Source organism: Schistocerca americana, chromosome 1 (assembly GCF_021461395.2).
Source record: "Schistocerca americana isolate TAMUIC-IGC-003095 chromosome 1, iqSchAmer2.1, whole genome shotgun sequence".
Taxonomy (NCBI): Eukaryota; Metazoa; Arthropoda; class Insecta; order Orthoptera; family Acrididae; genus Schistocerca; species Schistocerca americana.
The window spans coordinates 836850127-836866571 of record NC_060119.1 but is presented as its reverse complement, the minus strand read 5'-3'; positions in this window follow the sequence as shown (position 1 = coordinate 836866571).

Sequence of the window (16445 nt, the reverse complement as noted above, 5' to 3'; positions counted from 1 at the left end):
ACCGGCCCGCTGGATCCTAACCACACCTCTTCGCATGGTCCTCTGCAGTGACCGGGACCGCTGGCTGGACAGCTCTTGCTTACCTGCCTGGGTCGACCATCACGTCGTAAATTGCCAGCCACATATCGCTCAACCAAATCCACTGCTTTTAAATGAACTGCATAGCGGGCGCATTTGACGATTTTGCAAGTTTATTCTCTTTATCTCCGTCATATTCATGTGTAATCTCACATCCTAGATAGTTAAAACATTTAAATGCACTGTTGACGGTTACAGTTACCATAGCATGAGGGAAGCATCCAAGAAACGTCAAATCAGCATATAGTGTACTACCCGTTGACATATGCTCATAATTAGCATTTCAATACAATCACACAAAGTAGGTAGAAGTAAGACCATCTCCATATGTATAGAAGGAAAAATTACTCGGCGTGTTTCTCATTCAGAAACTGCATGTAACGTAGTTCGTTTGTGAGAAGATCGCGTTATACCTCGTGTAAGGAGGAGGAATGTCTGTGTTGGATTTCGACAGCAGCAGGATCTCGGCCTATCAGGACTGCGCTTTGTTGTTCCGCGATATTGCTGCTCGTGTTGGGGTGGACCCCACCATAGCGATGTGAATGTGGAAGCAATGGGTTCAGGAGGGTCGTATTCAGAACTACACAGGATCTTAACAGCTCCTCGCCGCTAACGCCCGAGATGGCAGACATTTCGTCTCCCGGCCGTGCAGGATCGCACACCCCGTCATGAACCTTGAGTCAGGGAATGGTATTGATTGCAGCAGTACACGTTTCCACATGCACAGTGTGACGACATCAGTAGCATCACAGGCTGTCAGCACAGATACCACCGTTTTGGCTTCAGTAGACGTGACAGAGAAGTGCCAGTTCTGAGTACAGCATCATGATGGACGTATCCATGTGTGGAGTCCCCAAGGAAATTGAACGTTGTCAGATTGCAATCATTGTCATGTGCGCCGACCATTGAGTACATAACACGATCACCTCTAGTTCACACAGCTGCTGATTTGAGCAGTAAGGCTTCTGTTCTCGTCCGGTTAGCCGTTCGGTCTAACTCACTGCTTTCGGGCGGGAAGAGGTGCCGGTCCCCGGCACGAATCCGCCCGGTGTGCCGGCCAGCCTGTGGATGGTTTTTAAGGCCTGCCTCGGCGGATGGGGGCTGGTTCCCTTATTCCACATTCCACCTCAGTTACATTATGTCGGCGATTGCTGCGCAAACACTTTCTCCACGTATGCGTACAACATAATTACTCTACCAAACATTGGGGTTACACTCGTCTGGAGTGCCACATTCGCGGGGGATGGGGCGTGCAGTGCGGGCCGAACCGCATAATAACCCTGCTGTGACTCACTGAGGGCTACGGCGGGGACGAAGCTTTCCGTCTTTTCTAGGTCCCCAGTTCCATACAATACAATACAACGCTTCTATTTCTGGTGTGTTAAAGCCAGTGACTGTTCTCTAACTTCTAGATTTTCGAAACGTTTTCTCATAACGCGCGACTGAGTGTTACTTATGTTATCCTTATGTACCTCAATACAGAAGTGGTTGACTGTTGCCACGGCTAGCACACTGTGCAGTTCTCTCGTCGATTGAAAATATCTGGTCATAGATTGCCGAAAAACCAGGACGCCACCACACACCAATCAAATGATTTATGAACTGGCCCTTAAAGTTGAAGGAGGGTGACATTTCGTACCCATATCTGTCATCAAATCATAGTTCAACTTTGTATTCAGCCGTGTTAGAGCTGTCGTTGCTGCCAAAAATGGCAGTTCTGGTAACTAAATTCCGTAACCTGTGTGTCTCCAAATCACGAAAAAATTTGATGGTGGCTTATTCTGTACTGTACGAGTATAAGCACAATGAATAAAATTTCTTCATTTGCATTCCATCCCGGTGTTGCGATTTTCATGGCCAATAGTGTACTTAATTTGTGCTGATATTTCTTTTGAGCAACAGAGTATGTTTCTTCAAAAAGTTACTTCAGTCTCTAGCAACACGAATCGCGTAATCCAGTAAATGCCGCGACCTAATCAAATCTTCGAGGCTTCAAAATTCGCAGTTAAAGTTATGTAAGCCTTCTAAAGAGTTGTTCGCTAATCAAAGTTCGCTGGACCGCTGGTGGACTCCCGTGACGATGATGTGGGACTTCCGTGGCCGTGGGAGCGCGTCTGGAAGGCCAGTCGGTCTCGTGCCGAGGAGACTGCGGCATTCCATGGGCCATCGTGACGTCACAGCAGGTTAGTGACTCCCGCCGGAACTCCACGGTCACGCGTGCGCCCGAGTGCGTCTCAGAAATTCTGGGCACGGTTGCGTCATCTTGCGTAGCTGATGCACATCTCTGTGCGCGCACTGATCGGGAAGTGTTGGGACCTCGGAAGCACCTCTGAAGTCCGCGACAGGCAACAGTACTTATTTTATTTCCTTCTACGCAAGTCACTGTATCGTACGTGGCAGAGAGGACTTTTCACTAATGGTAGGGGAAAAATAGAAGAAAGCTGGGCTTGGTAATAGGAATGAGAGAGGAGAACGACTAACTGAGTCCTGCAATATACCGTTAAAAATATCATAAAAGGGGGACGAATGCTTGAAAAATGCTGGGAGGTACGGGAAGATTCCAGATGGATTACCTCATGGACAGATAGAGGTTCCGAAATCATGTATCTGATCGTAAGGTGTACCTGGAGCAGATATACTCGGATCAGAATTTAGTAATGATGAAGAGCAGGATAAAGTTTAAGACAAAAGTGTGGAAGAACCAATGTGGAAAGAAGTCGGATATTGAAATACTGAGTAATGGTGAAATGAGTTTGAAGTTTTCTGAGGCTATAGAGTGGCTCTGAGCACTATGGGACTTAACATCTGAGGTCATCAGTCCCCTAGAACTTAGAACTACTTAAACCTAACTAACCTAAGGACATCACACACATCCATGCCCGAGGCAGGATTCGAACCTGCGACCGTAGCGGTCGCGCGGTTCCAGACTGAAGCGCCTAGAACCGCTCGGCCACACTAGCCGGCTGAGGCTATAGATATTCTGATAATGAACACTACGGTGAGCAGTGCAGTTGAAGAAGCATGTGCATCCCTAAAAAGGACAATGACAGAAGTTGGACAGACAAACATAGGTACAAGGAAGGTAACTACGATGATACTTGGGGTAAGAGAAGAAATACTTCAATTGATCGATCAAAAAAGAATGTACAAAAAGTCCAAAGAAATTCAGGAATACAGAAATATCACTCAGTGATGAAATAAATAGGGAGCACAGGGAATAAAAAACGAAATGGCTCTTAGAAAAATGTTGAGAAATCGAAAAAGAAATGGTTGTCAAAAGGACTGATTTAGCTTACAGAAAACTCAATTAAAAGGAAGAACATCAACATTAAGAGTTCAACGCGAATTAAACCGGTAAGCGCAGATGAGCATGCAAATAGGTGGAAAGAGTACACTGAAGGCCTCTACGATGGGGAGGAAATGTCTGAAGACATGACGGAGGAAGAAATGGGAGCCTATATGGAAGACCTAGGGAACTCAGTACAAGAGTAAGAGTTCAATATAAGTTTGGAGGACCTGCGCTCCAAGAAGGCAGAAGCGATGGATAACATTCTTACAGACTTTTTGATCAGTGGTGGAAGTGCCAACCATGTCGCTATTCAAGTTGGTGAGTGGAATTTATGAGTCTGGAGACATTTGGTAAAATATCATCTGCACAATCCGAAGATAGGAGGGACAGATAAGTGCGAGAACTATTGCACAGTCAGCTTAATGGTTCATACATCTCAAATTGGTGGCAGATATAATATACCGAAGAATGGAAAAGAAAACTGAGGATCAATTAGATGGCGATCAGTTTGGTTTTCGGACAGTTAAGGGCACAAGAGAAGCAGTTTTGGCACTGCGATTAACAATGAAAGCTAGACTTAGCTAAAATCAAGATACGTTCATAGGCTTCGTCGACCTACAAAAAGCGTTCGACCGTGTAAAATGTACAAGATGTTCGAAGTTCTGAGGAAAATAGAAGTAAGCTACAGGTAAATACACAATATTTACAAGAACCAAGAGGGATCGATAAGAATGAATTACCAAGAGCAAAGTGCTCGGATCAAAAAGGCTAATACATGTGTGTAGTCATTCGTCCCCACTACTCAGTCTACACATGGAAGAAGCAATGACTAAAATTAAAGAAAGGTTCAAGAATGGGATTACAATTCAATGTGAAAGGATATCAATGATAAGGTTCGCTGAAGATGTTGCTGTCCTCAGTGAAATTGAAGAAGAATTACAGCACGTGTTGAATAGAATGAAAAGTCTAATGAATACGGCGTTCCGATTGAGAGTAAGCCGAAGCCAGACGACGGTAATGAGGGGCAGCAGAAATGAGACTAGTGACAACGACGTAGACGAAGTTAAGGAATTGCGCTACCTTGGAAACAAAATAACGCATGACGGACGAAGCATGGACATAAAAAGCAGACTAGCACGGGCAAACACGGCATTCCTGGCCAAGAGAAGTCTACTAGTATCAAACATCGGCCTTAATCTGAGGAAGAAATCTCTCAGAATGTACGCTTGGAGCGCAGCATTGTATGACAGGGATCATGGACTGGAGGAAAACAAGAAAATAAGAGAATCGACGCGTTTGACATATGTTGCTATAGAAGGATGTTGAAAATGAGGTGGACTGATAAGATGAGGAATGAAGAGGTTCTCAGCAGGATCAGCACAGAAAAGAATATGTGGAGAATACTGACAAGGAGAAGGGACAGGATGACACGGTATATGTGAAATCATCAGCGTATAATTCCCACGGTACTATAGGGAGCTGTAGAGACTAAAAACTGTAGGGAAGCAGTAGGGTGACTTCAACCTTTATCCGCTCCTCCATCCTCTTTCACAAGCTCGTAGGCGTAACGTGGGAACTCTTTACAAAGAAATCTTCGGTCGCCGTTACTGACAATTTTTTTTTATTTTATTCAAAATCTAAATGACAGTTGGAATGGAAAAGTTTTCTCTGTCAGGTAAACATTTTGGTTTTTCTCATGAAAAAATTATCGTATTTTTTACCCGTTTCCCTTTCTAGGTCACTGCAGTTGTCCAGCGTTTTTTTCCATTGAGTAGATTCCCTTCGTATAGTGAAAATCTGAAAGGTTCAAAAAGTACTCATCAACATATGCCATAACCCCTTCATTGAACCGAGCGAGGTAGCGCAGTGGCTAGCACACTGGACTCGCATTCGGGAGGGCGACGGTTCAATCCCGGGACATGGGAAAAAGAAGTCAAAGGAATCCAAATTGGCATTAGAAAAGATAATAGATTCAATGTGAAATGTTTAGCTTTTGCGGATGACCTTGCAATCCTCACAAATAATAGAAAAGAAGCCACTAACGCCTTAGAGAAGTTACACGAAACTGCACAAAGAACTGGCCTGCAAATCTCATATGAGAAAACCCAGTACATAGAAAGAGTGCCACAAGACAAATTGCCTATTGTGACAACCCATGGGAAAATCGTACAAGTACCACATTTTAAGTACCTGGGAGAAATCATCCAGCCATCAGGGATCAACCTAAAGGCCAATGAGGAAAGAATAAAAAAACTGCAGAAAGCATATAAACTCACGTGGAACTATTATAACAAAAAGTCCATATCCACTAACGCAAAATTGAGGCACTACAACACTGTCGTACTTCCGGAGGCACTGTATGCATCTGAAACAACACAAATAGGTGGGCAAACTAAAATCAAAGAAATAGAGAAACAAGAAAGGAAAATTCTCACGAAAATTTTTGGCCCGATACAAGAGCAAGGAATCTGGAAGAAGAGACCAACTTTAGAATTATATAAGTACACAGACAAGATTACGGATACAATAAGGAAAAGAAGAATGCAGTTCTACGGACATATCCACAGGATGAATGAAAACAATTTCAAAGCGAATTCTTAAAGTCATCAACTCAGGCAGGGGAAAAACAAAATGGATAAAAGAAGTTGAAGAGGACCTCAGACAAGCACACATAACAGTAAACGATGCAGAAAATAGAACTGAATTCAGGAACATCATCAAAAAACATAAATTTGACACCACAACACAGAAGAGACCAGGATGCAAATGGACAGCGGAGCGAAAGGAACAACACAGTGAACACATGAAGAAAATTTGGGCTCAGAAAAAACATAAACAATCATCATAAAGGAATTCAAGTTCAAACGCTCTCTTAAATGGGAATAATCGAAAATAATAATAATAATAATAATAAAACACACGTTGGACCAAGAACATGACCATGCGACACTTCCAATAAGAATCCTCCCCACATCCTAAGCCCTCTGAATACTACAACGTAATAAGTGAAAAGCAATATGAAGATCTGTCCATACGTATCAAATTACTTTTCTAGTGGCCTGTATTAGAGGATTCAGAGCTAGATAGTATTTCTCCGAGGTACGAAGCTACTCAAAATTAAATACACTCCCACTTTCTTCCGGATGTGTGACGACGTGGTGTTGAAAAAAGCACGAATGTTTCGGTTAGCATTATATGTTGCCTGTATCAGCCTGTTGCTTACAACAGTTTGTCGTGATCAAGCCTTCGAGTAAATACCCGATTTTAAGTCACGTGACTGCGCCTAGGGCTTTTGGATCAACAAGTTTGGAGTGCATATTTTCAAAATATGCTCTTCTTCTGCAGGCAGATAACTAACTGCACAACAGAAAATTACTGATTTGGTACATTTTTCGAGAAAGGAAGTTAAAACATAATGCAGGTTTACGAGGAGTCAGTTCTTTAGTTTTTAACAGTAAATGGGGAGCTCAATCCCAAAGTGATCATATCTGTCTCGAAAATATTACACGTGAAGAAGATCCCAAAATAGCCACCGTAGATGAAAACTTCCACAATGTGCCCTATATGATGCTGAAGCTGTGTGAAGTAGCTGTCGCCACAGGCATATCAGAAGAAAGGGAACGTGAGGAATTATTTATGAAAAAGCAGCGGAAACGAATTTCTCAGCAATTATTGGAATGCTTTCAAAAGAATCCTACTGATTTTGCGGATCATCTTGTTGTCGATGAGACACTGGTCCGACGTGTCAGGTCACGTCGTTGACGAAACAACGACCAAAGCTGTGGGTGTAAGCTGGAGGAAAAGCCTATTTCAACTGTTATTAACATTACAGAATCGTCGTCTCTGATGCAAAAGGCTTTCCCCGCTGATTACGTCGCAAAGAGTAAAACAGTATCTGCTGAATACTGCATAAGTATTCTGGAGCAACTGAATGGAAAAAAAAGGAAGAAAAGACCTGTATTACAAAGGAGAAAAGCAACATTTCAACAGGACACTACACTTTCCCACGAAGCTGTTTTGGCAACGGGATAACTGATATGAGCATCCATCCCATTCAATATAACTGGCATCGTTAGTCTTCCTCTTCTGCTCACATCTAAAGAAATTTGTGGTTCAAAACCGTTTAGAGTTCAATGAAGGGGGGGGGGGGGGGGGGTTGGGTTGTTTGAGGAAGGAGGCCAGACAGCGAGGTGGCTCTGAGCACTATGCGACTTAACTTCTGAGGTCATCAGTCGCCTAGAACTGAGAACTAATTAAACCTAACTAACCTAAAGACATCACACACATCCATGCCCGAGGCAGGATTCGAACCTGCGACCGTAGCGGTCTTGCGGTTCCAGACTGCAGCGCCTTTAACCGCACGGAGACAGCGAGGTCATCGATCTCATCGGATTAGGGAAGGAAGTCGGCCGTGCCCTTTCAAAGGAACCATCGCCTGGAGCGATTTAGGGAAATCACGGAAAACCTAAATCAGGAATGATATTAAAGAGTAATGGTGAAAGTCCGTCACCCTGTCGCACTCCAGTTTGGATTTCAAATGGTTCCGAGATATCCCCCATAAATTTAACCTTGGAGACTGTGTCAGTTAATGTTTCCCGAATGATTGCTCTTGTCTTTCTGTCAATGCTGAATTCTTCCAGCGTCTTGCAGAGCGCTACTCTGTCTATTGAGTCGTAGTGTAGGCCTTTTTAAAATCTACAAAAGTAAACACTGTGTTTCGGGTGTTTCTCATCTGGAGAATCTTTTTCAGATTCCAGATCTGCTCTATGCATGATCGTCCCTTGCGAAAACCAGCCTGGTATTCTCCTATTTGTGGGTTAGCTTGTTCTTCTAATCTATTCATGAGAACTTTTGATAGGATTTTATATGTGACCGGTACGAGTGAGATACCCCTGTAATTATTTGGTTCAGTTTTGTCCCCTTTTTTGTGGAGTGGATGGATGAGTGCGCATTTCCACTCAGAAGGGATCTGTTCTGTTTCCCAAATGTTTAATATGATTTTGTGAATTTTTTCTGTTAATGTTTCATCATTTAGTTTCCATAGTTCTGCAATAATTCCATCTTCTCCTGGGGCTCTATTGTTTTTCAGTGTCTTGATAATTTCTACTATTTCTTTGATGGTTGGCGGTCTAGCGTCAGGATTTGGTGTAGACGTCTCGTAGTGAATATCCTCTGTAGGTCTTTCGCAGTTGAGAAGTTTGTTGAAATAGTCTGCGAGGATTTGGCAGTCATTCTTCGTGTTAGTTTCTAGGCGCTACAGTCTGGAACCGAGCTACCGTTACGGTCGCAGGTTCGAATCCTGCCTCGGGCAAGGATGTGTGTGATGTCCTTAGGTTAGTTACGTTTAATTAGTTCTAAGTTCTAGGCGACCGATGACCTCAGAAGTTGAGTCGCATAGTGCTCAGAGCCATTTGAACCATTTTTGTTGGTTTCTAGTGAACCATCCGGTTTCTTGAAGCAAAGATTGGGTGGCTGGTATCCTGCAATACGTTCTTTAAACGTCTTATAAAAACTCCTGGTGTTGTTCTTCTTAAAGTCTTGTTCTATCTCATCTAGTCGCCGTTTGTCAAAATTTATTTTTTACCTCCGAATAGTTTTCGATGTTTGTTTTCGGATTACTAGAAATTGTTGCCATTTTTCTGAAGTTTTTGAGACTATTGAAGTTTTTCCAGGCATTGGTTCTTTCTTCTATTGCATGGTCACATATTATATTCCACCACCTGTGTTTTCTCCTTCTCGGGGGTTGACCCAATTTCATCATGGATTTCAGGACGTCCACAAGTTCTGTCCAGTTTGTGGTGTTTGTCTGACTGATTTCCTGTAAGATGTTTTCCTTGTTGAGTTTTATATATTCGGGGTCTGGTCTCAGCACTTTGTTTAGTTTTGGCTTTTTTCTATTGGGTTGTAATCTGGTCTTTATCTGTAGAAGATGGTGGTCTGAGTCAAAAAATCCTCTTCTCGTTTTCACATTCAGAATTTCTGCTTTGTTACTCTTGGAGATGGCCACATGGTCTATCTGGAATTCACCCAACATTGTGTTGGGCGACTTCCAAGTATACAGTTTCTTGTTGGTTTTTTTAAATTGTGTTGACATAATTACGAGGCCAAAATTTTCACAAAAGCTTATCAATCTTTCCCCATTCTTGTTAGTTCTCTTGTGAGCTGTATGGATTCCGGTGATTTTCCTGTATCTTTTCTCTTTACCTAATTGTGCGTTAAAGTCGCCTAACAAGATTATTACATGATGTTTGGCAATTTTGTTTGTCGTCTCTTTAAGGTCATTCCAGAAGTCATCCACTTTCTGGCGGTTCTTCTTATTATAGTTATTTGTAGGTGCGTGCGCGTTGATCAAGGTATATGCTTTGTTGCCCGATTTGACGGAGAGCGTTGATACACGTTCTGAGGCAGACTGGACGTCAATGACAGAGTCGCTGATAGATTTGTGGACTGCAAATGCTGTGCCAAACTGTTTGAGTCCTTTCTCATTAGTTTTAACTGCTGGTTTTCCTTTGTAGATCCTGTAGTTGTCTGTATCAAAATGGTTTTCGTCCGTAAATCGTGTTTCCTGGATTGCAAGGATTTTGATCTGGAATTTTTGCAGCACGTCTGCAAGTTGTTTGATCTTGCCCAGTTTGAAAAGAGTATTAGTATTAAGTGTAGCGATGAAGTGTCTTTGTTTAGTGTGTAATAATTTGGACGTTGTCTGGTTCTCAACCTTAGGCGTAACATGATGCTCCTGGTCCCCCGGAATCCGATGACCAGGTAAAGCCAGCCTTGCGACTGGTGTCCGGGGTAGTGGATTCATTCCTTGTGTTATCATCATGTTTGGTTTTCAAGTTGAAAACTAACTTGGTGGTGGTCCTTCCGAGGAAAGATCACGAGGAATACGACTTGATTGTTGAGATCAAGAAGGTTGCTGCAGCCGCACCATCTAGGTGAACAGACGCTGACCCCTAACCGCTGGATACCAGGCAGACGTTAGTGGATTTCGGTTGATAGTTTTGGTCCACCCCGGGTATTTTATTTCCCCAGTACCCTCCATATCTGGAGAGCATTCCCCTATCCGCCACCTGGGGAGGTGCCCGATGGGAGACTCCACACGGGAAACGTGTGTTTTATTATTATTATTATTGTTATTGTTTACACACGATATTGCAGTCCCGGTCTAGCACAAATTTTCGTTGTCATCGTTTCATTCTACAACTGATGGTTGTGCGTATTCGCATTAATAGATTTTAATAAATTTTTTACTTAGATCCATGATCCTCTCTAAATATGACAGTTTCTGCTATAGAACGCTCGTAAAATCGACTTTTTATTATCAGCATTTGATCCAGAGAAAACATTTTAAAAACTTAGGAGTGAAGACAGTTGATAAGCCTTTCGAAGAAGTATGAATATCACCATTGTTATAACGTAATCTCCACAGCTAGTACCAGTGAAACGCGTTTTGACTTCGATGAAAAGATTATGGCATCTGTTGACAGGTACTTTGCAAACCTTCAAGAATTTTATTATATCTTGTAGTTCATATATTTGGTATCAATCTGCGTATTCACAAAGGATATTAATATTTGATAAAAAGGCAGAGCAGAACGATACACCTTGTCAATTAACGAAGTTAATGTTAACAGTCGTTCATTGGCCGCGGTGTGTAGAATTTATTCAGTGAATTTCGGACAGAAAAACTACCTGCACTTGCATAATATTTCTTTAACTTTCGTATGACAACTTAAAGTGGCTTCCAGGTGCAACTATGAGTAAAAACTGAGGTAACAACGTGGGAAGCACAACTGTGAGGACTTGCGGGCTTTCAAACCGACTGCGCACTCTCAGACTCAGAGTTGAAATATTAAAAGTTTTGGCTGGTATCGTTGTCTAGGGGCTGGGATACATAGCTGCAGCATTACAAGCCAAATACTACTGAGTCTACAGTATATGATAAGAATATACACATGAATCGAATGGTCGAAGGTTTCAATCATTCGGCGATTGCGAATTATGAACGTAACATATAAATTTATAAATGAAAGACTGCAATTAAATAAAATCTGCAGGTACTATCTTAACTACTTTAAATGATGAGTACGATAGTAGAAGATACTTTTGAGAGTGCGGTATATTTCTGCAAGACACTTATTGGTGTCGATGGTCCAGCAATTAAATAAAATATAAGTTGAATGACAGGGAAACAATAGATTCCTACAGCACGTAATTAGTTATGGACAACAACATAGCTCGCGAGACATTCACTTCTAAACGCACACTACGTCTTCACTGCAGAAGCCACGGAAATCACGCAAGGGCACAAGTCGGCACTCCGAAGTATTACTGTTTCTCGCGATCACGCGCAAACTGCTCCACTCCAAGTCTTTCCCGCGACTGTGCGTCCCCCGCGCCGTCCAGCACTTTCCGTGTGCTGTCCCGCCCTCGTGTCCGGTGCCGTACCCTCCGGACTACCTCGTGTCCTCTCCGGAAACTCGCTTCCATCCAGTCTCCCCATTCACGAGCGCTGTGACTGGCTAGAGCGTTCGCACCATGTCTTCATGCCAACGCAGTCACACAAACATAATGGAACATATTCGAAGTACTGGATTTACATTTAAATACTTGAAATTAAATAAATATTCCTTCGGCTGGACCATAAACACTCTCCAACACACATTATTAAATACATAAACAATTAAATAAACATATATCGAAAGAAAAGAAGCAAAAGGTAGGCCAGGAGCCTGTCGTCTCTGTGCTTTCTAAAACACAGTAAATATTTAACCAATTTATTTATGAATTGTATATATCGGATATAAACCGCTTTATCGTGTAACTGTGGAGTACTTATGGCCTGACGCGATCGATAGTAATCGGCCACTTTGACCTCTAATAACTTATGTACTATTCAAGTTACATGCCCGTAATTCATACCAATTTAGGTTTACACTAATAGTTTTCTAAAGACATGGCGATCGACAAAATCGGATGAAGCGTTTATATTTTGGAAATTCGTTGTTGTGTGTTACTTGTATAATTTACAGTCAGATACTAAACTTTAAACTAATAAAGATATTGAAAATCTGATTACACCATCAGAATCGTCGTGCAAATAATAGTAATGCGCATGTTTCTTTTTGAGGTATCATGATTCATCTGGCAACTATTAATTTCTATACGAACTGTGAAATGTCTGCCATTAAGGTTTCACAAAGTCCGCCATCTTTGGCACTCCCGGCATAGACATCTCCTTCATCGACACGAAGCACCGTCCTCGTCACAGCGGAATTCCCAGCCACGCGGCTGGACGACGCACTGGGGCTGCCCCTCTCGTCCGGCTAAAGTTCGCCACCACGTGTTTGCTGCCGGTCCCCGGCTTTGACGAGCGTCCTGTGCGGCCGCCCCAATTCCGAACATATAATATTTCCAGGGCGCCACAACTCGCTCGTTACCTCACAGACTTCAGAAGTTGCTTTCCCGAACTCTGCAGATACAGCACGATCGCACCATAATAAGAACTGCATAAGGCTAACAATGACACATTCCGCGTTGCTAATAATTGTCCACGACCCACCCTTCTGAAGAAGTTACACTATTTTGCTGGAATTTTTCCTCGTGACTCCCGACGAGTCGTATTAGTCACAAAATAAAAGACCAAAGCAAACGCCAGAAGTTCATCCTCTGTATGCCTGACAGCGTGGATGCTCGTGGTTGAAGACAAGAAAGAGTTTCCTTAAACCAAGTGAGGACTTGGATTACAGGACTGGTTTAATACAGCAAACAAGGCCACGAACATGGCCTCACAGAAAACAGCATCTTGAAAGATGGACGATGCCTGGAGAGGTACAGTTACACAGAGGAGACTGGACCACCAGGAAGCCTCTTAGTAGACACCCTTCTGGCGTCTCACGTAGCAAGTCCCATCACTGTTGATAGGCTTCCAGTGTGGAGTCTGTGTTCTGTGAATGTGGGGCTGAGTAAAACTGAATCGAATCGGTACATTGTCACTTATGTTGCATCTCGTTTACCATGGAAAATTGTAAACAAATCTGCTATCAGTGCAGTTGAGAAAGTCTGGTCATCAGTACTGTCTTCTTCTTTTGCTTTGTCTGTGTACATTTATTATTGAGGTTTTTTTCTTCTGACGCGCTAAACAACTATGTAAGTTACCGTACGAGAAAGTGTACACTTGCTGGTCCATTTTCAATATGAATCATAAGTCTCAGATTTCTAACTCTTAAGTTAAAAGAATCTACAACTACACCCATATACACACTCCGCAAGCCACGTGGAGCAGGATACCCTGTACCACTATTAGTAATTTCCCTTCTTGTTCCACTCACAAATAGAGCGAGGAAGAAACGACTGTCTACATGCCTCGGTACGGGTCTTCATTTCATTGTCTTCGTGGTCATTACGTGAAATGTACGTCGGCAGCAGTGGGATCCGTGTGCAGTCAGCTGCAAATGCCGGTTTTCTAAATTTTCCCAATAGCGTTCCTCGAGAAGAACGTCACCCTGCCACGTGGATTCCTATTTGAGCTCCCGAAGCATATCTGTAATACTTGAGTGTTGACCGAATCTACCAGTGACAAATCTAGCAGCTCGGCTCTGCATTTCTTCGATGTCTTGCTTTAATCTGACTTGGTAGAGATCCCAGACACGCGAGCAGTACTCAAGAATGGGTCGCACTAGTGTTCTATATACGGTGCCCTTTACAGATGAACCACACTTTTCTAAAACTCTCCCAATAAACCAAAGTCGACCATTCGCCTTCTCTACCGCAGTTCTCACGTGCTCGTTCCATTTCACATCGCTTCGCAACGTTACGCCCAGACCTTTAATCGACCTGACGGGTGCTGTGTTCGAACATCGCGGGATTGTTTTTGCTACTCATCTGCGTTAACTTACATTTTTCTACATTTGGAGGTAGCTGCCATTCAACACACCAACTACAAATTTTGTGTAAGTCATCTTGTACACTACTATACAGTCACTCAACGACACCTCCCCCATATAACAAAAGCGTCATCAACAAACAGTCGCAGACTCCCTGTGACAGATTCATTGTTATTCTATACAGTAGTTCCATCCAGTTGCTTAGAACTTGTCACTTTGCAGAGCTATCTAGAATAGCTGAGCGACTTTATTGTCAGAATGGAAATCCAAAAGCGAGTATATCGCCCTGCAAAACTCTGGCTGTAATTTATGTTTGCGAGAAATGTTACTTGCACAGTCCTTTTGAATCCACGTTAAACAAAAGTTCTGTCTATCCACGTAAGTCAGATCGCAGGTCGGAGAGAGCAATGGCATACTAACTTCAACAGAAGCATGCCTAGCGAAACACTGCATTTCTTAACCCAACCTTCAAATTTAACTCTCCAGTATAACGCAGAAAAAATGTTTCATATCTGTGTTTGCTCTATTTCGTATCTGTTGACTCTCACCAAATAAAACTTGTGGAAAAATAAAAATTTTTTCAGTGATAGTAAAATGTTTCTCAAACAACATAATTATAACAATTAATGAAAAGACTGCCACACATATCATGAACATGTACGTATGTTCCACGCCTCCTTCTAAACCGCTGGATTGATATCAATCGTACTTGGTACATATATTAATTTCTGCCTGGAAAGACCCACTGCGGGAATAAGAATCACTTCCCTTTCAAAGGGGTGGGGGTTGGTGTGAAAAATAAGCGTAGCTCACCACGCGCCAATGCCCTGACTATACTCATCCAATATTTGAGAATGAGAGCACTTAGAGACTTGCAAGAACCTTTACACATTATTTCTAACCTCTATGAAACACGAAATTTTTCTCGGCGACACTCCTGTCGCCGCCGCCCCCCCCCCCCTTTCCCCTACACACAGTCACAAAATGATGAAAGGGAAGAGTTTATGTCTCACTACATTTTCGCTGTTCATACAGCGAAACTGCCGCATCAGACATAACGTTTTAATTTAATATTTCTTTCATAATAAGTCTATTCGCAACACATCGTGCAGACAGTATTCACATATACCACTTGAACGTACCTGCAACATTACATTGTTGTAGTTTAGGAGACATGACTCCACAAATATTGAGCTGCGTGAAAACGAAACTCAAGGCGAAATTTGTTAGACATATAGGGTAAACTATACGTGTGAAACGTGTGAAAGATATGTGAAATATAAGCGACACGTGCGCGTATGGGCGAAGCCGCGGGTAAATATCTCTTCTTAAACCCCTGGATCCACGTCTACATCTACACTCTGCGAACGACTGTGAAGTCCATAGCAGAGGATACGTGCCACTGTACCAGTTATTAGGGCTTTTTCCCATTCCATTCACGCATGGAGCGCGAGAAAAAATGATTGTTTAAGTGCCTCTGTATGTGCTGTAATTAATCTAATCTTGTTCTTAGGATACCTAAGTGAGCGATATGTAGGTGTTGTAGTATATTACTGTTGTTGTTGTGGTATTCAGTCCTGAGACTGGTTTGATGCAGCTCTCCATGCTACTCTATCCTGTGCAAGCTTTTTCATCTCCCAGTTGTTACTGCAACCTACATCCTTCTGAATCTGCTTAGTGTATTCATCTCTTGGTCTCCCTCTACGATTTTTACCCTCCACGCTGCCCTCCAATACTAAATTGGTGATCCCTTGATGCCTCAGAACATGTCCTACCAACCGATCCCTTCTTCCGGTCAAGTTGTACCACAAACTTCTCTTCTCCCCAATCCTATTCAATACCTCCTCATTAGTTATGTGATCTACCCATCTAATCTTCAGCATTCTTCTGTTGCACCACATTTCGAAAGCTTCTATTCTCTTCTTGTCCAAACTATTTATCGTCCATGTTTCACTTCCATACATGGCTACACTCCATACAAATACTTTCAGAAATGACTTCCTGACACTTAAATCTATGCTCGATGTTAACAAATTTCTCTTCTTCAGAAACGCTTTCCTTCCCATTGCCAGTCTACATTTTATATCCTCTCTACTTCGACCATCATCAGTTATTTTGCTCCCCAAATAGCAAACCTCCTTTACTACCTTAAGTGTCTCATTTCCTAATCTAATTCCCTCAGCATCACCCGA